The sequence below is a fragment of the Rhinolophus sinicus genome, linkage group LG10 (genome assembly GCF_036562045.2).
Source record: "Rhinolophus sinicus isolate RSC01 linkage group LG10, ASM3656204v1, whole genome shotgun sequence".
Taxonomy (NCBI): domain Eukaryota; kingdom Metazoa; phylum Chordata; class Mammalia; order Chiroptera; family Rhinolophidae; genus Rhinolophus; species Rhinolophus sinicus.
In genome coordinates, this window is record NC_133759.1 from 95,013,351 (window position 1) to 95,036,365 (window position 23,015).

The following is a 23,015-nucleotide window of genomic DNA, read 5'->3' on the forward strand; positions in this document are numbered from 1 at the left end:
GGATTTTTTTCCTCCTTGCATCCAGGCAGGGTTTCCAGACACCCTGCTTTTCTGGATGAAGAATCAGTCCAGGGGTTTCAAACATAAATGTCCATGGGAGTTGCACGCTATGAGTAAGTGAAATGGATGGGAGGGGATAACAGCAAATTAGAGAAAACATACCACGTCTAAAATGGTCACCACTGCTCAGCTCCAGCTGACAGTGAGAAGACCAGCTTGGTGGGGTCAGATCTTTCCATTTTTCAAGAGTGAGCCAGAAATATGAATTTTATATGATTTTTGGAAAAAAATTTAAATGTTGGCGATATTGTATTTCAATGTATATTTATAGTGTATGGCTGGGGGACGCAAAATAATACATGTCTATGGGACGGGATTGACCTAGCAGCAGCCAGTTTGCAATCTCTTGCTAAGTGAATGCTGAGATCGTAATTATCATTGTTTGGTTTCATTGGTTATTGCTGTGGAGCTGTCATATAAAGGTCCTCCACATGTACCATCCTGGAGGTAAGAGCTTATATTAGAACCGGTCTTTCTTTAGCAAGTCCCATGTGCTGGGCATTTTTTTATGAGCTTTACATGGATTATTTCATTATATCCTCCCGATATTCCTAAAAGGGAAGCACTAGTAAACCCATTTTATAGAAGGGAAAACTGAGCTTTCCAGAAAGGAAGTACTTGACCGCAGTCATTGTATAGGATGCCCTTTGTCCACCACCTCACGTCTTCTCGGCCTTGGCATTGATGCCAGCCAAGGCTACCACTTCACCTCACATGCTTCTCTCTGGCTTCCTGTGGTTACATGGGGATGTTCACACACCATGGGGCAACCCTCTGCCAATGGGAGCAGGACCAAGTGGGTAAAATCTTTTGTCCCTGGCTGGCAGTTCTGACGCACATTCCATCAGACTTCTCAGAAGGTTCTGTGTGAAACAACCAGTCACCTGCAGCAGTTAAAGCTCTCTTGTATTGGATTTTCCTCCTTCCCTGTTCACTTTCCTGTCCCTCACTTGGGGGATCACATTCCCCAATAAACTACCCTACACACCCATCTTCATCTTAGGCTCTGCTATTGGAAAACACAAGCTGAGATGGTGCGTGGTAAAGCTGGAGTTGAAACCTATGTTTGGCTGGCCCCCAAATGAATACTCTTATCAAACCAGTTGCAAAAGTCTCTATATGATTCCTTTACCTGGGCCTTTCCAGTTTGATTGGTCCTGAAATGAAACTTTAGAGCAAAAAAATCTCTAAAAGGATTCTTAAACCAACAGGAAGGGAGGATGGTGGTATGGGATAGTTGGTCCATAGAAATCAAATGGGGGAGGGGGAAAGAGCACGATGTAATTTTACTTCATAATGCATTTTATTTTTCGGCATCTATATGCATGGCACTGTGCCAACTACTAAGGACAGCACCTGAAACTATGGGAATGAAATCTACAGGAGTAAAGACCAATTTCCAAAGATCTTCAGTGACTTTAGGCAGGGATGTGAATCTCACATGTCCACAGGGGTCAGGGGGAGAATCTTAAGTTAAATAAGCCTGGGTTTTGTTTGCATATCAAATACAAATGCACTGTCTTTACATCTACACACAGTTTGACTTTAGGTTTTCTCCTATTTTTTTCTTTCCCCCCTAATACGTGGCTATCCTAGTCTGTCATTCATTTTCCCATTTTAGATAGAGGTATGGGTACAAAAAAATTTTACTTTTTTTTAAAACTAATTTTTAATCAAGACATAATTGACATGTAGCATTGTATAAGTGTACGTCGTACAGCATGTTGGGGTGATACATTTATATATTGCAATATGGTTCCAAGAGCCTAACAGTTTCAGGTCTTAGAGTTAGTCTTTGAACACTTTCGAGTTCGTTTTTGTGAGTGATGTAAGATAGCAGTCCAGCTTCACTCTCTTGTGTGTGACTCTATTGAAGAGACTGTCCTTTCTTTCTCTATTTTGTGTCCTTGGTACCCTTGTCAACAATTATTGACTACCTGCATGGATTGATGCCTGGGCTCTATATTCTGTCCCACTGGTCTATGTGCCTTTGCTTTCCTTTCAACTCGAAGGAAAACAGCCACTCAAGGAGAATGGCAGGTGGTAATTGATCCTATCTTCCCATCAGGAAGACATGATGGAGGCTGAGAACCACGACCAACACTCAGCTCCAGCCTGCTGTCCCTGTGCAAGAACGCAGGCCCATCATCCCAGATCTCCTGATTGTGCACGAGAAGTTAGCAACCCAGAAATGTTTGTGAAATCTCCAGATTTTAAAATGGTAACAATGAATTCAAATTTCTTAAAAACATCAGGCAAGCCAACGTGGGCAGAGCAGACAGAACCTATCCACAAGTTGCATTTTACACACGAGTTTGCTTTCTGTGTTGTAAAACTCAGTCCTCTTTTTCATCCAAACTGTTTGAGCCACACACCATGTTTTCCAAGAAGAGGTACAAGATTGCAGAAGTGGTATAGTGCATAGGATGCCATTGAATTTGTTCGTTGGATTTCTCTTCACTTTCTGTTTCTAGGGGAAGTAGATTAAGACGTGTTTATGAGTGTGAATGTGTGTGTGTGTGTGTGTGTGTGTGTGTGTGTGTGTGCAACGCGCGCATGTTTACTAAGGCTCCAGAAATAGATCTAATTTAAGAAAAACAAATATGTTCGTTGACTTTCTTCAGAAACTATGAAGAGGCCAAGGAAAAACAAATTCATTATCCAAATAGGTGCCTTTAGCTGATGGATGGTAGTATTTGAACATGGTAGGAAGAGTTTTATAACAAGGATTCTTAAATCAGCAAGAAGGGAGTATATGACTTTCATTTTTTTCTTGGTGTAAAATTATCGTGCCCCCGACCAGCTTTCCATTGGCCTTGATGATTAGTTGGCTATTTGAGTAGTTCATTGTCTCAGCCTTTAGTAAGAGCCCCTCCTAAATGGGACTCACTATGTCATAACTGTATAAAATATTCATTAAGATGGTGCTTTTAATGGATTTGTTTGGAATGAACTCGAGCAGAGGGAGCCACCGCTGATTTGTGGAGTGGTGGGGCTGTTTCAGGGCTATGTCGGCCCCAAGGCCTGCCTTGTCCAACAAGCTCCTCCACCACCCTCTTTGTCTGCAGGCTCCGATTGGAGAGGGGGCACTGAGACAACACTGATGTGGTTTTCAGGACTAGAAATTCTATTCCATTTGCAGGCGTGTGTTCCAACTTGGTCTTTTTCAGCTTCTGGTCAGTGGAGGTGTGTACAGCTTGTCTGGACTCCACTGGAGTGGTTTTGCTATATACAATCAATTGTCTAGCATGGGGGTGCTCAAGCTCTGGGGTTAGGCAAATTTAGCTCTGAATCCTGGCTCTGTTACTGACTAGTTGTACTAGTTGTGTGACCTGCTCACAGTTCTGAACATCTCTGAGCCTCCGTTTCTTCATCTTTGAAAGGAGAGCCTTGCTGGTACAGCAGGTCCTGGAATGCTGTCGTTTCATTCAACGTCGTTTATGACGATGAGACGCCCTAGGAAATTAACTCTTATTTGCATCAATTCACGTATGGTCAAATTGGTTTTGGTATAAGTCCTTTGGCTTAAAGTTGAGAAATCTATCAACGATATTAAGTGAGGACTTATTGTACTTCATTCATAATGGCATTTGAAGATTGAATGGGGAGAGTTGGCAAAGTAGCCTAATGTCCGGGACATTTTGAAAACATGAACATTCGCCATTTTTCTCTTAAGTGGTAGGCATCCAACTGCCACCACATATCTGGGTCCATTTGAAGTTTGTTAGATCAATGCCATTCGGTTCTTATCTCATGCCAACCTTGACGATAGAGCACCCTTAAATAAATAAATGAATTGTGGACCAGGGAGGTTAAGTGAAACAATCACAATTGCTCTGCAAATTGGTGATGCGACCTGGGAATAGAATTAAATATTTTGCCTCCTTCCTCAGCATTAATTCCAATCCTTTATATTAGATGAGGACCTTTTCTTTTCTCTTTGTTTTTTGGTAACCAGAGGACATGTGAATCTGAAATCGTGCCATCATGGCCTCTACTGTTTAATTTCTATCTGTGCATCTCTGTGCTTTTCAGTCCTGAATTGTCACCTTCTTTCAAACATTTTGAAATATGGTAACATGAACAAAATAATAATAAAGAACACTCCCTATAGTAACACTACCCATCTCAAAATATGGAGCTTAAGGCCCAGCCCTGCCTCCAGTAAGGCTGCTCTCATTTTGGCCCACCCCATTCCATTCCCATCTGGTCCTGAACACGGAGTGTCTGTCAGGGACCTGTAATCCATTTGGGGAATGACCTTAGGCAAATTACTTCACTTTTTGAACCTCTGTTTCTTAAAGTGGAAAAGATGATTAATTTGCTTAAAGTGGAAAAGAATGATTAATTTATCACTAAGGGAAGAATACTTCCCTATAAAGGTATGAAAGATATTTAACAACAATCAACTTTGCCTGTTGCCCTTTGGGGCTGGGTGGGGCTAGAGCTTTATTTTCATAACATTCAAATTGAAGGCACAAACAATTTTCATAAGATTGCTAGAATAATGAAATAGCTGTTTCTCAGAGCAGGGCCCAGTAAAATGGCAGGAATGGAGCAATTATGGGAGAATGGGTCAGAAGTGGCCTTAGATAGGCTCTTCCTTTGTGTCTCAGTCCTGGGAGGGAGACTATGTTCATCAAGATTCTGATTAAGCAGGGACGGCCTGCGACACTCTTTGGACAGGCAAAGAAGAGCCCTCGCACCATCACCACCTTCACTCTCACAACAAACATCTGTCATGATTTAATCACATTGCTTTAGCTTCAGGACCTAACCTCTGAGTGTTCGTGAGAGCATTTGGCTTTGTCTCAAGGCCCTAAAGCATGTGCCTCCATGGGAGCTGAGGTCCTTTTAGGGTTCTACCTGAGTGGAAGAAGCAAAGATTGCTTTTTGTCCCCCTTTCACTCTCTTCTGAATTAACATGAAATTGAAGATGACTGTAGTTAGTGAGAGGAGGAGAGAAGAGAAGAGAAGGAGGGGAAAGAGAGAGAGAGACCGAGAGAGGATGGGTAGGAGGCTGGGAATGCTAGTGAGAAGAGCATGTTGGAGCCCAGGAAAGCTGTGTTCATCAAGCCAATGGTTGCCTTCCAGGCCATCAGCAAAATGAAATGTCTCACCCAACCACATTTCAATCCTTCCATCTAGGTCTCCAAAACACTTCTCCAGGGAGAGTGCTTTGCAGTGTGAATTCCTCCAAGCTGATTATCTCAGTGTGTGCAGATGTCACCTCCCACCCACCTTTGGTCCTCCTCCCATTGTAAGGGCCCTATCTGGGCTTTGTGACCAAATGGATGCCAGCATAAGGGTGGCTGCATCTGAATGTATAATTCAAAACAACATGGACACTGATCTCTCGGTATTAATAGAATTTGGTGCTTATTGCAGTCATGTCAACCAATCGCTTTTTCAGAAAATTAATTAAGCCATGGGTAGGAGGTGAGAAGCTGGTACATTTTTGCCATTGGATGATTCCTTCTCACCTCCCTCCACTGACTGTTCCTGCTCTCTGCAGGGTAAGTCCACCCACTTCCCTGTACGCTGAAGTGTAGTATAAACAGTGGTCAGAGGACTCCGTGAGAACAATCTTGGTAGGGATGTGGTCGTTTTCTAGGCCAAAGAATATTTCATTGTATGGATAGCCTGCCTTTTGTTAATCCTTTCATCATTTGGTGATTCAACTTTTTGGCAATTTGTATAAAGCTGCTATGAACATTCATATGCCAGTTTTTGGCTGACAAATATTTTCAACTTTGTTGGGTATATATCTAGGATTGGAATGCTATCTCCATATCTCTATTTTTCAACATAATATCCATCAGTCTAGGGCAAATGCTCAACCAGTTATCATCCCTCCCACCCTGGAATCTCGCTAACAATTTGTTTATATATCTCACAAAGCACTTCTCAAATTATACCTTTTCCTATAACTTTGTGTGGTTATTCTGTCAAGCCATCTCCTGTCTCTGATTATAGCACACAGCAAACGTTTTGCATATAGCATGGATTGAGTGAATACTTATTATTCCGGAAAATAGCAAAATTATATAGTAGAGAAACAGTACAACTGGAATTCAATGAAATGTTTCAGAAAGGTAAGTTATCTCTGACTTCTCTTGTTTCTTATGAAAAGCCTTTATCCCCTTGAAACTTTTCCGTAGCAGCGTGTAAGAATGACCAACTTCTCAAAGAAGTTCCTAGTCCTCAAAATTTTTTCTGGAGGAGAAGCACTATCCACAACAAAAACATAAAGGAAAGAATTCTTGGAATCAGGAGAGAAGTGTTCTGGCAAGATTACTAACCTGTTAAAATTGGCTTGGACCTACTGATATGTTTCTGTTCACTCAGGACAACCTATTTTATTTTATTTTTCTCTCTCTCTTGCTGCAATTGACTTGTGCTGGAAAGGGAAGAGGATGGTGAGGCGAGCACTCCCCTCTCTGAGAGTGACCAGCTGACTACATTCAGAATGAACACATAGAACCAAGTAACTACCTGATGACCTTGATGCAAACTCTGAAGTATCTAGTGGGTGTTTTACCCACTGGATTTTCATGTCTAAATACTATGGGATAAAAGTCAGAAAAAGAAAACTGTTCAGTAGTTCCTGGATATAAGACCTGATCTCAAGCAAAATTTTTCTCCACTCACCTCCTCCTCATTATCTTCAGCAGCCCCCACCCTAGTTCTAAAATGGTGGTTCTTAAATGTAAATGTACATCAGAATAATGTAGCGAGCTTGTTAAGATTACTAGGTCCCTCAGCCGACTTTCTGATTCAGTAGATTTCCAACAAATTTCTAGGTAACTCTAAAGCCATTGGTGCACAGAGCATACTGCAAGAACCCTTGCTCTAAAATTACTATGCTAATCTCTGCTCTATTTTATAAAATTCCCCTTTACTTCAATGTTAGTTTTATTTAGCTGTGCAGATAACAATCTGATTAAACAAGTCTCTCTGAAAGCTGACTGTTTGCTTATTTTATGTTCACAGTTCCTAGTACAAAGAGCTGTTAATGGTAGGTGCTTAGGTTTTTTGAATGAATGGATAAAACTAATTTATATTGAGTTATCAGTGATCTATAGAAGCTTAATGTGTTGCCTTTCTGGGATATTTAAATTTTTAAAAGAGGATCAACTTAAAATGAATTAATCTCTAACTTACAAGAATATCACCCAAACCACACAACCTAATGTTTTTAAATGTGCAAAAGATTTGAGAGACACTTCGTCAGAGAAGATACATGAATAGTAAATAAGGATATGAGAAGATACTCAAGATTTGTCATTAGAGAATTGCATTAAAACAATGATGAGTTACCACTACATACCTATTAGAATAGCTGAAAACCAACAAAAAGAACCCCCTGACAATATCAAGTAATGACAAAACTGTGGAGCAACTGGGACTCTCCTATGTGACCAGCAGAAACGCACAATGTGGGAAATAGGTTCGCAGTTTCCCATAAAGTTAAACAAAAACTTACTAAATGACTCACCAGTTCTATTCCTAGGTATTTACATAAGTGAAATAAAAATCTGTGTTCACAGAAATCCTGTACACAGAGGTTTAGAGCAGCTTTAGTCATAGTCGTCAAAAACTGGAAACAATTCATGTCGCTCAACTGGTAAATGGATTACCAACCCAGGGATCATTCATGCAATGGAATATTACTCAGCAATAAGAAAAAGAGAGTGGACTACTGATACACATAAAAACATGGATGAGTTTCAGATGCATTATGCTGAATGAAAGAAGCCAGATTCAAAGCGGTACACACGGTATGATTGCATTTTATATGACATTATGAAGACAGGGCAAATTAATAGGGACAGAGGACAATCAGTGGTTGGCAGGCGCCAGGCTTAGCAAGGGGTGGGTGACAAATGGTAGCATGAGGGAATTTTGGGGGAGAAGATGGAAGTGCTCTTATCTTGATTGTAGTAGTGGTTATACAACTGTATACATTTATTAAAACTCAGACTGTACACCACAAAGAGTGTGTTTTATTGTATGCAAATTAAAAGGTATTTAAAAAAATAATATCACTGGAGATTTTTCTGAAGAGAGATGGGCTGTGAAGCCCGGAGCTTCATGGATTATAGAACAAGTAACTTGCATTAGGTGTGGCTCTCTGACCAAGAAATTGCAGTGAATGGTATTCTATCCAGCAGCGAGAGCTAGTGAATAGTGACTTAACTTGTTAGGACATCACGGAGAGCTTAGGAGTGTCAGGAAGAGATCTGGCCAATGGAAGAAATACTTTTTTCAGAATAGAAGTGAGGTCGTGGGGTAGCTACTTCAATTGTGAATTGTTTGAGGAGAAAGGGGCCAACCATGGATTGTTTCTTGTGAAGATGTGGAAGGAAAAAAAAGTCACATAATGAGTAGGATGAAAAGGCTCTTCCCTGGATAATTATCAGCAGCAGCGTTATAGATTCCAAAGGGAATACACTCAGCGTTCCTCATTAAAAATCCAACACCAACCTCCTTGTAGAGTGCTTGTTCGAGGAAGGAAGCTTTCCAGGGATTTAGCTGAGGGTCCAAGGGAGTCAGAAAGACCCAGATGAATATTAGGTCTGTCATTTATAAGCCTAGAGCCCTTGCGAAAACCACGAAGCTTTCTGATGTTCAGATTCTCCTATACAGCAGGGTTACTAATAGCACATATCTTTCAGTATTGAGAAAATTCAATGAGGTCATGCTCATGTGAGACCGAGCACCATGCCTGGCAGATAGGAAGCACTCAATGATTTGTAGTGAGCATTACAGCGCTGCCTAATTTCGGGAGCGCGCCCATGATTAATTTTTTCAAGGTAATACTTGTGTTTGGTTTTTCTTTTTAGTTAGCATCTCATCAGTACAGATTATCAAGCCTAAGAAGCATCACCTTGCTGCCTAGAGTAGAGAGAGGGAATTTGAGGAGAGACATCTTATTCCCAGAAACAGAATCTTTTATCCTTGATACAAAGAACCTTCAGAGGCAGGAGCTGTGACTTCCTCGCTCCAGAACTGGTTAACCTGTTGGGATATTTGGTAGATGAATTCTGTACCACGCTCTCTCCCTCACTATGCACTAGACCAGGAGGCAGCAGCTGCTCTCCATGCTCTCCCTCCAACACGGAAAACCAATTTCCCAGCACCAGGGGAGATCATAAAAAAGGGGGAAAATGCAAATGTCCAACATTGATTAGTTATGCCAGCTGCTTTTCTTCCTCCAGAATCAACGGGTTGGCCACGTTAGCTGCAAAATCCATTGGACAGACTAAGGGTTTTTTTTGTTTTTTTGTTTTTGGTGGTGGTGGTGTTATTTATTTAGTTTTTTTAAGAAATGGAATTAAAAAATAAATAATCCTTTCTAGGTCAAACCTGTTAAAAACATTGATAAATGGAAGAAGTGTTTAAAGAGAAGAGAGAGAGATAATAGGCCTCTCTATTGGACTGTTTCTGAAAATATGTTTGACTTTGGGAGTTTTTCTTTTTCGTTTTTTTAATTCAAGTTTATTGCGGTGACAACAGTTAGTAAAGTTACATAGATTTTAGGTGTACAATTCTGTATTACATCATCTATATATCACAGTGTGTGTTCACCACCCAGAGTCAGTTGTCTTTCCATCACCATATATTAGATCCTTTCAACCCTCCTCTACCACCCCCCTTCCCTACCTTCCCTCTGGTAACCACTAAACTATTGTCTGTGTCTATGAGTTTCTATCTCTTTATTTGTTTGTCTTGTTCCTTTGTTATTTTCAGTTTTATATACCACATTATCAGTGAAATCATATGGTTTTTGGTTTTTTTCTGTCTGACTCATATCTCGCTTAGCATAATAATCCCAAGATCCATTCATGATGTTGCAAATGGCTTTATTTCATCTCAGCATCACTAATCATCAGAGAAATGCAAATAAAAATCACAATGAGATATCACCTCACCCCAGTCAGAATGGCTATCATCAACAAGACAAATAGTAACAAGTGTTGGAAAGGCCATGGAGAAAAAGGAACCCTCATCCACTGTTGGTGGGAATGCAGACGGGTGCAGCCGCTAGGGAAGGCAGTGCGGCGAGTCCTCAAAAAATTAAAAATAGAATTACCCTATGACCCAGCAATCCCTCTCCTGGGTACCTACCCAAAAAATTTGAAAACATTTATCTGTAAAGATATATGTGCTCTGATGTTCATTGCAGCTTTATGTATGGTGGCCAAGACATGGAAACAACCAAAGTGTCCTTCGATAGATGATTGGATAAAGAAGATGTGGTAAATATACACAAGGTATACTATTCTGCCCTAAGAAAAGATGAAACAATGCCATTTGTGACAACATGATTCTTTTAAACATGATGTCGCAAACTCAAATGCTTTCAGAAGCTGGGCTAATTACGTAAATGAGTGAGGAGGCAGGGTGTAAGTCAGTAGGGAGTGGTGGTGAGCATGTGTCTATTTATTTCCTACTATTATCATTGGAGTAAAAAAATTTTTACTTTTTTCTCTGCTCTGCTATAGAGAGGAAAATAGGGAATGTGTGATGATAAATGTCAGCTGACACTGTCTCAAAGATGTGGAGCAGTCTTGATTATCATCTTGGTCACGTGGTGGACAGAGGAAGCACAGGCCACGTGTGAATGGAGCGGCTTTTACTCAGCTTCAGCTATTGGGCAAGGATGTGAGCTCAGCACTGCTGAATATTTAGTTATAGAAGAAACAACCCCACCTCTTGATTTTGAGGAGAAAACCACATCAAAATTCTGACAATTTTAATGCTGACGATTCATTCCATTTTGACAAATAATGGTGTAGACAACAAGTTTATATGTTAGTTTTAGCCAGTGGCTGTCAGTTTGGGCCTCTGCTTTGGACCTGAGTTGGACAGCTTCTGTGGAGTGTGCTATTGTTTTTCGATAGATGGAGATCCATGAGAGAAACAATGTGAATTATGTTTGAAATAATCTTATTGATCTTTAAAAGGATTTTGAATTAAAATGGTATTGTTAGGTATGAAGTCCTTTATTTAAAGCATTATCCTCAAAGCAAACGATAGGAAATGGAGTAAATGTCCACTAATAGGGAACGGTTACATAAATTGTATTACATTCAAATAATGCTATTTAGCTATTACAGATGGGTCAGTTCTGTAGTACTAATATGGAACCCATGCTAAGATATCATTATGTGAAAAAAGCAAAGTGCAGAAAATGGTGTATGGCGTGCTATAGTGTATTTTTCAAAAGGATATATGTATATATGTATATATATATATATATAATTTCTGGAAGGACTTGAAAGGAATAGATAACACTTGTGGCTCTCTCTCCTTTCCAGAAGGGTAACTAGAGAGCAGGGATAGGGGGAGATTTACTTTTCCTTTTATGTATATTTGATAACATTGAATTTTTTACCACATGCATATATTCTCCATTCAAAATAAATATAATCAAAATTAATATAAAGTAAAACACCAACAACAGTAACAAAAACTAATTCCTGGGACTAGCGTCTTCCTAAAAGGTAGTGGCAGGCTAGGGATGGGGTTGTCCTAACAGTAGAGAAAATGGACATATTTTCGGGAAATGTCATGGCTAGTATGTGCTTCATCATCTTTCCACCACCTGCTTCTGCGAGACAGTGGTACTGGCTTCAATGGATGGTCATAGGCTCCGATATGAAACAGAACGTAGTCACAGAAATTATTAACTTTGTTTATCAAACTCAACAGGATCCCACTCACAAAGGCCCATGTGGATACTGTGGCAGTTCAAGTGCATGGAACTTGCTAGCAGCTGGGTTTTCCTGTAATTCTCTTCATCCTTTTTTAAATCTACATTGTCTTTTTTGGGGATGTGCCCATATCCTCAGAAACGTTCCTGGTCTACCTATGGGCTGCCCACTTTCTTGTCTTAGTCCTGAGTTTGGCTCACTTACGAGCATGACTAGGGTTAGCTCTTGGCTTAACTGACTGATTTCATATTTCCTAGCATATGCGTGGATTTTCTCGAGGTTATCTGGGCTCTGTTGAGAATATGCACCTCTTATGAGGAAAGGAGTGAGATAATGAATAGATTTGTAAAGAAAAACAAAAAAGAAAGATACCATATAAATTGCTAAGAGAAAATGTAGTGAAAAATGCTTTTGTAATCTTAAAGTACAAAAGCTGTTACATTTCTAAAGAAGAAATGAGTCCCAAAATCCAGGCACAAAAAAAAGACTAACAAATTTCACTACATAAAATGTTTAAAATTCTACGTGGGAAAAAAATACTATATTATAACTATATTTCCTTAATTCTTTGGTGTCTACAAATAAAGGAACAAAATAAAAAACTGAAATGAAAGTGAACCCAAAATATTAACATAGTTTCAAAGGTAAAGAAACATAAATGAAATTTTATTTTTCAGTTAGATTCACAAAGAGAAAACATTTGATAATACTGAGGAAACAGATACTCACATGGAATTAATTGGAATGTAAATTGGTGCAGCCTTTTTGGCAATAGAAATCAAAATTTATAACATACCTGTACTTGCCAGTCTTCTTGTATGTAGTCATTCAACAGTCACACCCATGCAAGTATGCAGTGACTTTTGAATTGCAAAAACTAGAAATAACCAAAATCTCATTGGTAGAAGACCTGTTAAGTAAACTCAGGGATTGCTTACTATGAAAAAGAATGTTTTCTGTCAGTCATGATAAGACGTGATTTATCAGCCCTATTAAGTTGAAAAAAATCAACATTCATACAATGTATACAGATAATTTGCCCCAATTTTTTCAGAAGAATATATTGTAATAAGGAGAGAGAGAGAGAGAGAGAGAGAGAGAGAGAGAGAGAGAGAGAGAGAGAGAATACATTGGAAAAGGAGAGTGTACCTGAATTTCGCCTTAGCCAAATTTGACCTTAGGACACAAGGATGGAGAGCTAGGAATTCATGCCCTTACAATCACATATTCTAAGAAGGAGTAGCCAAGCCCAAGGATTCCGAAACTTGTTATGGACGTAAGAAGGGCAGCCTAGGAGTGGGAAGCCAGCGAGATGCGGAAGAGTAATGAGATCCAGGAAGTCAGATATTTGGAATCAGCGTGTCCTGTTGGTTTCTGGTTCTAGCGAGCAGAGAATCCCCAAAAGCGCCTGGTTCTGGAGCAGAGGTTGTTTCTCTGTGAATTCAGCAAACAGCAGATGCTGCACTAGGCACTGGGGAAGGGGATGGGAAAGTACAAAGAAGAATAAAAACTGGTCACTCTAGTCTAGCAGGAAAAAAAAGATATTTCATTAACTAAATATTAAATATCAGAATACTATATAATAATATTTATGTGCCCGTTGAAATCAGACATCTTGTGATATTTCTGTTCCCTGGAGTCTAAATTAGCATCAAGATCTAGCTAGGTAGTAATTTTCACTTACATTGTTTCATTTGATCCTCACACCCACCTTTTAAGTGAGTCCCATATACTCCTGTTTTGCAGGGAGATTCAGAAAGGTGGAGTTCTCCTTTTTAAAGACCTTAGAAAGTGGTCTCAGGATCTGAGAGAAGGCCTGAGTGACAGGGAAGCCTGGGTGCAGAAGATTAAAGAAGGTTGAACCCAGCTATGGAGACTGCGTTTTAAATACCTCAACCAGTCCAAAAGAGATTTCTTGTGTTGCCCCAAACATGCCCATTGCCTGTCTTCTCCATCTCAACAACTATTTTTAAGCACCTCCTATGAGCTCAGATTATGGTTCTAGGGATGGGGACGTATTGGTGAACTAGATAGACATGTTTGTCTCTCGTGGAGCATTCCAGGAAGAAAACAGAGAATAAGAGAGTAACAAATAAGAGTTAACATTCTAAAAGGGAAGATAGTGAATACAAGTAACAAATACTCAAGCAACATAATTTAAGGTTTTGATAAGTATTACAAAAAAAGAGGAAAGCAAAGTAAGAGGACAGAGATTAATGGTGGGGAGTAGGGGTAGGGAAACGGTTCTTTTACTGAGCTTAGATAAGGCCTCTCTGAAGAAGAGTCATTTGAGCATAGATCCGAATAAAATGAGAGAGAATCATGGGAAGATCTGAGAGAAGGAGTATTAAGTGATGGAAAGATCAGGGGTAAAAGTGGTGAGATAGCCGCGAGCTTACCTTGTTGAGGGAGAAGCAAGAGCTCCAGCATAGCCAGGGTGAGGTGAGCAAGGGGGAAATTACAAGGAAATGAGGTCCCAGGGATGGGCAGAGGTCAGATCACATAGGGTCTTACAGGCCTTGAGGAGGAGCTTGGATTATATCCGTCAGGAAGCCACTGGAGAGTTTAAAGCAGAGAAGACAAAGGTTCTCGTGTACGTTTAGAAAAGATGGCCCTGAGGCAGGGAGAACAGATGATATGCAAGTGGAAGCAGAGGGCTGTTAGGAGACCACTTCAGGTGACAGGTGGTGGGGGCAATGGGAGGATGGAGGCAGGAGCGGTGAAGACAAGTGGCTCGGTATGGGAGGTAGAATCTTACAGAATTGTCTAATGCATTGGATATGCAGGGAAAGATGGGTGATGAATAGGTGTAAGGCTGACTCAGATTTTTGACCTGAGCCACTGAGTGGAGGTGGAGAAGAACCAAACCATTATACTTCTCTGCTTAAGCCCTTGCTGACTCCATGTCACCTGCAGACTCCTTAGCATGGCCTCTAAGCCCCTCCCATACTCTAGCCCAACCTCCCTTTCCAGACTCGCCTCCAGCCCCTCTGTTCTCTTCCCTATGTTGCCTAGCAGCCCCCGTGCTCTCCTGCACACCAGACTGCTGCTTGCCTCGGTGCTTTGCTCATGCTCACTGCTCACTACGGGCTCCTCACTCACGCTTCAGCTCTCATGCCACTTCCTCCAGGAAGCAGTTCCTGATTTCCCAAGTTCAGATTAAGCCCTATCTTCCAATGATGCCTTTTTGATGGGCTGGGCTCTCCTTGTGGGCGGGGCCCTTTGTGTCATTCATCTTTGTGTCCTTTGGCCCTTGCACAGTGCCTGGCACATCACAGAGGGGTGCAAATAACGTTCGATGAATGACTGCATGAATGTACAGTGATACATGCACATGACCGGGTCGTGTCTGGAGTTAAAGATTACATATGAGTACGTTTTCCAAAAGTATTTAGATGCATAAATAAATCAAAGCAGGAATTCACTAGAGACTCTGAGGCATTATGTGCTGCTTGTGCGTCCTGGTCTTTTGCATGCTGAGACCATGTCTGGGACCACCCGGGAAGCTAAATGATCTCTGTGAAGGCTTTATTACAGTGGATTTGGGGACGACCGGAAGGAGGAATTTAGGTATAAAAATGAGGAGAGTAAGTGCAGGTGAGATGCAGCCTGACCCTCCTTGTTGTGCCTCCTTGCTAACACCCTGCCCCAAAAGTCGTCCTCTAGCCACCTCCTCGTCTCCCTGTCCCTTTAATTTTGCTCATAGCCCAGACCATGCTCAGAGGCACATGATAAATGGTCCCAGCGCCACTCTCTCCCCACTGACTTTAAATGCAGCCACACTACCACTCACCTAACCCTGACAGAAAAAAATACAGTCCTGTCACAATCTTGTGGCAAGCTAGATCTCCCAGCATTAAATCACCATTAAGGGCCTCTGTGAGTTTGATGGCAGCTTTAGGTTTTTTTTTGCTTTTTTTTTTTTCTTTTTCTTTTTCTCCCGTTTACAACTCAGCTAAAGCTTTCCTGCTGTGGGTGGAGGAGAGGCTATAAAGACAAACCACCCAATCCCCTGTCCTCCACAGGTCCGCTCACACCGCAATCAATCCGTGAGTGGAGAGGTGGAGAGGACGGACTAGCAAATCCCCTTTTGGGCACGGTGGCCTCAGCTTGTTGAGCTGTTGGCAGAAGACAGTGTGATGTTGACATCTGCGTAGCCATTTATGAAATGCTGTCATAGATATATCTCGTTGGATACTAACGGGAATTTTGTTAAAAGAAGTACTTGTGATGCCCATTTTAAAGATGTGGAAACCAAGGCCTGGAGTATGGACTAGTTCATGGGACCCCAGGATTGAACACAGGACCTCTGATTCAGAGACTGGAGAACCTGAGAGACTTCGGCTACCTGTCGAGTGGTTTGTCCTCCCTCAGATCTTCCCTGTGCCTGTCGGGCTCTGAAGGGAGACATAGTAGGTTCAAATCTTGGCTCTGCCATTTACTAGCTGCTTGGACTTGAAGATGCTGCTTCTTTATCCCTGGACCAGCTACCTAGTGCCACAACAATGTTGCTTCACAAGCACCTACAGAACGTCAGGGGCATATAATAATACATATTTATTTTTGCTCGAGAGCCCAGAGATTAGCTGATCAGGGCTGAACCCACTTATGCATCTGCCAGCTGGTGGGGCAGCTGATGGGGCAGCTGGGGGGCAGCTGGGAGTTGGCTAATCATCTGCTGTGACTCAGCTCTTCTACACGCGTCTCTCAAAATCTGCCTTGGTTTTTCAAGGGCAGTAGCATGGTTTTGAGAGAGAGACCAGGGCAGCACACGAGCCCTCGTAAGGCATAGGCTCAGAACCATCATGCAGTCACTTCTGTGAAATGATTTTGGCCAAAGCGAATCACAGATCAGCCTAGACTCCGTCCTTTGATGAGAGGAGCTACAATGTCACTTGACACATGGTGTGCATGCCAGGGGCCATTAAATGGCACCATTAGTATCATCGACCTAACATCCCTGAACTCTTTTGTGTTTGCATTTTAGAAATAGGGTTTAAAATAATGTCCATTGCGTGGGGACATTGTTGGGATAACATGAGTCAATGCAGGTGAAGTGCTTAGTTAGCACAGGGCCTGGTGCATAGCACATGGACCAAGTACTCAAATTGTTAACTCTTAGACTTGTTATTTTGGATTGCCATTCCAGAAAAGAGACCCCTTTCCCTGCTCCTATTATGCAGAACATTTTCAAGCCCCTCCTAGTTCTCCTTTAAAATACTTTTGCCCAGAAGGTAATGTCAGTACATCAACTTCTTCCCACAGCATTCTTTGCTGTATATTGGAATTTTGTATGAACATTTAATTAGATGAAAGTTCAGGGTCTTTAGTCACTGACAGACAGACACCATGTACTTGGTTATAAAGGCGTTTCACATATGAGGTGACCAGGAGGCATGGGCAATGTGGCGGGAGGCTCTGGCATACTCGAGAGGACATTTATGTATAACGTCCATGACGTTTAGCTGCAGTACAAGCAGGTCTGTGCGATTCCGGAGTCATCAGACCTGACTTCAACCAGTCCGTACATGTCCACGTGTTGCATCATTTCCTCTCCTGAATGTCTGTGGAGCTTGCCTTCTGTCTAAATTCTTCTCTTTGATAAGGACCTGAACTTGGAGCTTTGCCCTTAGGTATTTCCTTAATGTGCTTACTCGGTAGAAAGGACTAGCTTATTTCTGTTTCAGTTTGGTGTTTAAGAGACAGTAAATGTTATTTGAGCAGTAGCCTTCATTCCTTCTTCTTTTTTCCCTCTTCTTCCAATATAGATCACCTACCACACGTGAAATGTGTCTTAGAAGATGGAGAAGAGCTGGACCCTGTCCTCAAAGAACGTATGATCAGGTAGGGGACCTGGCATGTACTCCCACAGGTAACTCTGATAAAAGGCAAATGTGATTTTAAAAGGGGGTGGAGTGGGACAAACAAGAGTTAGGGAGGACTCATAGGAAGGAGACTGGGCTCCTCCTGGGTTGGTAAAGGGACATTTCATGAAGAAGGTGGTCTTTCAAACAGTCCTAATGGATAAATGACAGGTTGCCAATAACATGTTTTTCTTATCTGAAAGTACTACAGGTCTTATAGAAAATAAATTAGGAAATCATAAATAAAAGAAGAAAGTGAGAGTCATGTCTTGTGTCAGAGGCTGTTGGATATTACCCCATATTCTTTCTCTCCTTGTTCCTTCATGACACAGCCTTGATTGCTTTCAGGGCAGCAGGCCCCCTAAAAGGCTGCACTACCCAGCATGCTCTAGTGCAGTTACATTGCCCACGATGCTAAATTCTGACTAATGAGATGTAAGCGATAAAAGTGTCAGAGTTCCATCAAGGTTCCTTAAGAGAGATGCCGTCCCTGGAGATTTGGCCCTTTTGCCTTTCCTCATTTCTTTTTTTTTCTTGGCATCTGGAGCGTGAGGATGATGGCTAAATCTCCAGCAGCCAGGGTGGACCAGGAAGTGACTTTGGGGGTACCCATATGCATTAGTCAGGAGAGTCTAGGTTCTGCCATCATAACAACAAGCCCCACGTCTCCGTGCTTTTGTATTTCTTCCTCACCTAAATGTCCAATAGAGCTCAGAAAAGAACCTGTGCTAGCTGGAGTCGCTGCGTCCCCCAAGCAGCTGGAGGCTTCCTCTGGATCTGTGCTTTCACAATCACAGTAGGAGGAGGAAAGACATACATAACGAATTGTGCACTGACTCTTAAAGCTTCTGCTCGGAAGTGACACATCACTTCCCCTCATAGTTCATTTGTCAAAGCAAAACATGTCATAGCAAAAGTCAAAGGAGGAGGAAAATGCAGTCCTATCATGTGCTTGAAATGACAGAAGAAAAGAATATTTTGTGAACAGAAGTAATGACCTTTGTACTTGATGTGGTAAAAAATAATTACTGTGCTAGAATGAGGAGCCGAAGGTTTGACTGCTCCTGAATTCCTAATGACTTTGTGAGTTGCCAACCATCTCAGTGCTGGACTGCCCACCTCCAGCCTTCTTCCACTTGACAGAATAAATCCTTATGCATTGGAATCATTATAATTTGGGGTTTTCTGTCATGTGGAGTCAAATCCAATCCGAACTGATTCATTTCTCCCCTGCCATTCAGGCACAACCAGCGATATTATTTGCGGGGTGTACTGGAGAGGAGACATGCGTCTTTGAGTGCAGCTTCAGAGAGGAGCAGCCCCCGCAGTTCCCAACCTGTACATTTCCAGGTATGTGTCATTTGGTCACGCCACCTTGCACGTGAGTAATCGCATGAAGGCCAAAGGCAGTGCCTGTAGGCCCAGCAGACCACTGGCCGTGAAACAGCCTAGTCTGAGAGCTCTGCCTGGTGCAGGGGCTTCCTACTGGGTGATGACTAAATGATGGGGTCAGACTTTCATTCACGTTTGGAATCTGAGACACACAGAGGGCAGTAGAAAGAAGCTGAGAGAGCATCAAAGGCTGAGAGAAACTGCATTATGCGAATGTCTATCACTGGCGTAGCCGACGACCTTACCTGGTGCAATATTGATTTTTCTTCCCGTGATGAGGGGTTCCGTTCTCTGTGAGTCCCAAGACACGCCCTGGTTTTTGTTTCTTTTTTGTGTGGCTTATAAAAAAAAACACTCTATGACGTGAGGAAAACTTAGAGCCTAGCCAACGAACGCACTGTGTATCCTTCTCTTATCTGTGTTCTACATGACTTTTTAAATGGTAATTACTCTTTCACGTCCCAGTATATCATGACCATCTTCCTGTGCTGTTAAATATTCTTTTACAACAACATATGAACTGGTGCCTAGAATTCTACTGCATGACTATACTTAAGCAATCCTCGAATGTTGGCTACTTAGGTCATAAGCTGTGTTTTTATTTGTTTGCTTTTATATACAGCATCAAAATCAACATTTTCGAAATGATGTATTTGCATATATCCATGATATTTTTATAGATAGGCGTCTGATAGGAGGATATTTGGTAAGAAGGGAGACATTTCAGACCAAGGATATGGCATGCAGTAAGTGCAAAGTGGCAAAGTAGAAAAACACAAGGTGTGTCTTCAAATCACTTTGCTGGCTTTGGCTGTGGGTCAGGAGACAGTGGCCAAATTACTGATGGACTTAAGTGCCAAGTGAAGGCATGGCCGTTAATGAGGGCTTTCTTTTTTCCCCCATACGTGGGTGGAAAACCTGAAGTATTACAGAGTAAATCTCTTTGTCCTCTGCAAGGCTAGTGGGAGTGTTAAACAGAGGGTCAGCCGAAGTGAATTTGGCCCATTTCACAGGTGTGTGATCTACAGTAAGCAAACAAAAACTATCCTTTTGTCCTTAGCAGTGTGCATTGTTAAAAAATAAGATCAAAGCCTGTGCTTTCAGGGGACTTTATCGGTGTAGAAATAGTCTTATGATAAATAAAAGCATAAGTAGAGATAACGCTGTTATGAATCAATACCACCACTTCGTGTTAGTGTCCACCTTTTGAAATATACTTTTCAAAGTCCATATGCCCTGTTTCACTGGGTCCCAAAATAGCAGAGCTCAAGTGAAAGATCACCGGCCCATTTTACAGATGAAGGGCCTGAGGTTAGGTGATTTAAACAAATGCAATGTGAGAGCTAGAATATCAGAACTTGACTTTTCAAGGTCACTGGAGCCCACCTCTGCATTTGCTGGTGGTGACACGTAAGGCTTAGCTGAGCTATTACCCATCATCACACAGCTCTCATGTGTAGGAGGGAGGCCTGTGCCCCTTTCTGGTTTCACATTGTTTTCTTCCCCTCACCACGGGGTCAGCCAGTCATCAGCAGCCGTCTGGATGAAGGGCCCAGTAGACTGATTCCAACTTCAGTACTTTTCCCAGTAAACAATTAGAAATACTCTTGTCTTTGTTTCCTTCCTAAAGGAATTCTTAAACTTCAACTTGCCCAAGGATCACCCAGAGGCTTGTTAAACGTAGAGGGTTCCCCAGACTTGAACGCTGATACTCTTTCAGCAGGCCTGGAGTTAGACCCAGAAATGCATGTTTTTAAGAAGCTTCTCAGGTGATTATGATAAAGACAGTGCCCAGAACAGACTTCAAGAAGCGCTGTCTGTCTGATTTCGAGCTTGAAATCTGCTTTGTCTCTTCTTCCAGCACGCCTGCTCTTAGGAAAGTGACTCTAGCCCCGCCTTGTTGTAACCCTTATCAGTTCTATGTGTTTTGCAAATTGCATTTGCTCTTCATTTATAGACAAACCAGGTCAGCACTGCCAGGCCAATAAGAGCTGGATTTTCCCTGGCCTCATGCATCAGTGACATATTTGCCAACATCGGCCCCGTTCCGACAGCCCTGCAGTCGGCAATGGTTGACGGTGATGCAGGATGCTCATGACTTGATTTGCAGAGCCGGCTAAGCTTTCAGGGAAGTCAATAAGAAAAATCTCATTTGGATCTGCAGATTGGGCTCATTTGATTTGGAAGTCACTGGTAGCAAAAGAAATCCGGGGCCTAAGGATGTCTCTCCAAGCTCCTCTCTGTCTATAATCACCCTTAAAAAGCAGTTTTCTCCATCTGCCACCCGCTCCCCTCCTCTCTCTATAGACTCAATGTTTTAGTGATGGAGGGACAAAAAAAAAAAAAGGAAAAGAAAAGAAAAACAACACCACCCTCAGATTTTCTGGATGATTCTCTCTTTCACTATGTACAGTGGAGAAAGGGTCAAATCAGCACCACAAACCATTCACCCAAACCATCTGCTACGTGGCTCCTAGGAAACCCATGTGGCCTTTGTGACTTCCCACACAGCTCTGTGACTGCCAGCTTGAAGAGGTCAGAGAGGATAAAGGACATACATCACTATGCCTTGTGAAGTAGCTCTTGGGTCTGGGTGCTTCGCGGGCTCATGTGCGTGTCAAGATGGTTACGTTTACCTCTCAAATACCATGTTTCCTGGAAAATAAGACTGGGTCTTACATTAATTTTTGCTCCAAAAGCCACATTATGGGTTATGTTCAGGGGAGGTCATCCTGAAAAATCATTCTAGGGCTTATTTTCCAGTGAGGTCTTATTTTTGGGGAAACACGGTACCTCTTGACTTCTTGAAATCTATTTATTCTCCTGCTATTACCCTAGTGTTTCCTGTAGATTCTACAGTATCCACCTTTCTGGTTTCCCTGCTTCGCACCTTTTCCCATCAAATCTGTTGTCTGTGCAGCAGCCTGGGCGATCATCAAATCCCACCCCTCATTATAGCCCTCGAGTGGCTTTGCGTTATCCCAAAGCTAAAGCAAGCCTGTGGTGTCCACTGCAGTAGCCGCCAGCCACACGTACCTGTTTAGCAATTGAGATGTGATGAGTCTAAATCGCCATAATCTGTAAATGTAAACATCAGATTTCAAAGATTTAATAGGAAAAAAGGATGCAAAATATCTTCTTAATAATTTTATATTGATTACATGTCGAAATAATATCTTAGATATATTGGGCTAACTGAAATACATTATTAAAGTTAAGATCAGCTGTTTCTTTTTTTTCTACTTTTTAAAATGTGTCTAGTAGACGATTTAAAATTACACATGTGATGTACATTATATACCTTGGACAGTGTTGATCTAAATTCTTGAACGTGACTTGCCCTCATCTTGCTCCATTCCCTTCTTGCACCTTCTATTTTGGCCAGATGAATTTATTTTAATCTCTTGAATTAAACACGCCTCCTTTTGTTTCTGGGTTTTACTAGGCTATTGCTTCTTCCACCACTGCTCCTTCACTAACTCTCACTTATATTTCAGTATGACTTCTGGTTGTCATGTCTTAGATGTCACTAGTTCTAACAAGTCATGCTTGAATCCCCGAGTCTGGCTTATCCAGTGCCACCTGCAGATCCCATAGAATCCCTATATTTTTCCTTTGTAATACTTTCCACACCCCTTTGAATTTGCATAAATATATATATATATATGTATTCTTCCCATTCCACTAAATTGTAAGTTCCATTACGACAAGGACTATGTCATGTTATACAACTTTGACCCCAGAGTAGGGACTCAATAAACGTTTGTTGAGTAAATCTAGGCATCTTATTGAATAGGCAAGAGACTTGAGGTCCAGAGAGGGGGAACTTGTTACCTAAGGTCACACAGTGAGTTCATGGCAGCACCTCAGGCCAGTGCCATGAAGTAGGGACACGGCATTAACTAATCTTACATTGGGGGAATTTTAAAAAACACAATGGATATAGATTTTTGCATGTTGGTTTAATTCTGCCCCAAAA

At 41.7% G+C, this 23,015-nt stretch overlaps 1 long non-coding RNA gene across 3 annotated transcripts in view; it reads left to right on the top strand.

The window, feature by feature from the left end:
• The window catches only part of LOC109451629 (uncharacterized), a 397,673-nt gene that overhangs the window by 217,635 nt on the left and 157,023 nt on the right, over window positions 1-23,015 (top strand). For all 3 annotated transcript variants that reach the window (XR_012489525.1, XR_012489526.1, XR_002137999.2), the window contains 2 exons: window positions 17,549-17,624; window positions 18,886-18,994. This is a non-coding gene — a long non-coding RNA (uncharacterized LOC109451629). The remainder of the gene's footprint in view (window positions 1-17,548; window positions 17,625-18,885; window positions 18,995-23,015) is intronic.